Source organism: Crocuta crocuta, unplaced genomic scaffold (genome assembly GCF_008692635.1).
Source record: "Crocuta crocuta isolate KB4526 unplaced genomic scaffold, BGI_CrCroc_1.0 scaffold113, whole genome shotgun sequence".
NCBI classification, from domain to species: Eukaryota; Metazoa; Chordata; class Mammalia; order Carnivora; family Hyaenidae; genus Crocuta; species Crocuta crocuta.
In genome coordinates, this window is record NW_027530368.1 from 8,905,946 (window position 1) to 8,908,749 (window position 2,804).

Genomic DNA, 2,804 nt, shown 5'->3' on the forward strand with positions numbered 1-2,804 from the left:
TCCCCTCCCCTCTGGCAACTACCAGTTTGGTTCTCTGTGTTTATGGGTCAGTTTCTGGGTTTTTTTGTTTGTTCATTTGTTTTGTGTTTTAGATTTCACATATAAGTGAAACTATATGGTATTTGTCTTTCTCTGTCTGACTTATTTCACTTAGCATTATACCCTCAAGGCCCATGCATGTTGTTGCAAATGGCAAGATCTCATTTTTTTTTATGGCTGAGTAATATTCCATCACACACACATACACACCACTTTTATCCATCCATCTATAAATGGACACTTGGGTTGCTTCCATATTGTGGCTAATGTAAATAATGGTAAAGTAAACATAGGGAAGTGCATGTTTCTTTTCAAATTAGTGTTTTTGTTTTCTTTGGGTAAATACTCAGGAGTAGAATTACTGGATCATATGCTATTTCAATTTTTAATCTTTTGAGGTAACTCCATACTGTTTTCCACAGTGGCTGGGCCCATTCACATTCCCATCAACAGTGCCTGAGGGTTCCTTTTTCTCCATGTCCTCGCCAACACTTATTTCTTGTCTTTTTGATACTAGCCATTCTGACAGGTGTGAGGCCATATCTCACTGTGGTTTTGATTTGCATGTCCCTGGTGATGCATGATGTTGGGCATTACTGTCTGTTTTAGATATCAATCCCTGGTTTGTTTTAGACACTGTAAATAGCATCCTCTTCCATTTGTCAGCAATCTATGCATTTTGTCCACAGCGCCTTTTGTTGAACAGGTGCCTTCTATGTTCAAGTAATATAATTTATTGAATATTTTGTCTTAGGGTTTGTGCTTTTTATGATTTGTTTAAGAATATCTTAATACTAGGTCACAAAATAGTCTACATTTTTTTCTATGAACTTAATTTTCTTCTATAAGGTAAGCCAACCCAATCTAATAAATAATTCATTCTTTGCCTATTGATTTATGAATTACATTGTTGCAACTAAATTCTCTTACATACTGTCTCTGAATCCTCTGTTTCATGGGCCTATTTGCCTATTTTTGCACCCAAGCCATACTGTTTTTATTAGTATGGGTTTAAAAAAAAAATTTCCCCACAGCTTTACTGCAGAGTAATTGGCCAAAATAGTCTGTGTATTTATGTGTACAACATGATGATTTGATAAACATATACATTGTCAAGTGATTGCCACAATCAAGCTAACTAATGAATTCATTACCTCATATAGTTAACTTTTTCTCCCCTTGTGATAAGAATGCTTAGGCTCTATTCTCAGCAAATTTCAAGTATATAACATTGTATTATTTACTAACTATAGTTACCATGCTGTACATTAGATCTTTAGAACTTACTCATTTTATAACTGAAAGTTTGTACATTTTGACCAACATCTTCATGTTCCCCCCTTTTTCCCTCAGCTCCTGGCAAGAACCATTCTACTCTCACTATGGCTTTTTAGTATGGCTTACTATCTCGTAGGGCAAAATGCTGTATTTTATTTTTAATGGTTGAAATAATGCATAATATACAGTGTAAAATATGATGATTTCAATGTAAAGTTTACTCAGCTGCTCATGGAACTTTATTTCTCCATTTAGAGTAAGATTTTTTTTTAGTTGCTCAAAAAATCTAGCTGGAATTTTTAATGAGATGGCATAGGATTCAAAGATTAATTGGGGGGGAATTCACATTTTATATTATTAAGTCAGTCAATCCAACAGAGGATGGATATGTATGTAGATCTTCTCCTATGTCCTGTACTAGAGTTTTTCTTTTCCTTTTCAAATTTTTGAAATAATCACAACCTTATGGAAAATGGGGATGTATAAAATAAAGAATTATTGTCTTTCTGAGTCATTTGAGAGTCCGTTTTTGAACAGATGGCTTTATCATGCCTTGATACTGCACAGTGTATTTGTTACAAACAAGGACATCCTCCTACATAACCCTCATATATGATCAAAATCAGGAAATTTATACTGATACATCTTCATCTGATAATCCTGACACTCCATGTTTCATCAGTTGTTCCCATACCATTTTACATAGCAAATGATTCCAGTGCAGAATCAAGCACTGCACTTAGTTGCCATATCTGTTTTGTCTCCTTCAGTCCAGAATAGTTCCTCCATCTTTCCATGATTTTCCTGACCTTGGTTTACATAACCTTATTTTGTAGAATGTCCCTCAGTGGGCTTTGATGTTTTCTCAGGATTAGATTCAGGTTATGTGTCAGGGTGTGCACACTACCACAGAGCTGGTGCCGTGTTTTTCTCACCACATCCTCTCAGGAAGTTTATGGTGTCAACTTGTCCCATTCTGATGATGTTCCCTTTGATCAGTTGTCGAAGGTGGGGCATGCTGGGCTTCTCTTCTGTGAAGTTACTATTTTCCTTTTGGAATTAATCAGGATGTGGTGGGGGGGACTTTGAAACCATATAAATATCTCCTTCTCAAATGTTCAATTTATTACCTTGTTTGTTTATATCTGTATTGAAGAGATATTCTGATTTACTCAAAGGGTTATAATCTATCATCACCATAATTTTGAGATTAAAACTGTCCTCAGTGTGGCCAATGGGGGCTCCTTTAGTGAGAATCTGTTTAACACATCCTCATCATTCTTTGAGCACAATGGAATGTGCCAGAACAACATCTCTCTACATAGATCCTTTCCTCATGCCACCCACATAGAATCTGAATCCAATGCTGGGTCACACACTTGCCTCACTTCACACCAGCTGTGACACTTGACACTTGTTCCTGGCTCCATCCCCCAACCACAGAAGCCCACCTTGCTCAGCTGCCCCCCCCCGCCCCCATTCATGTC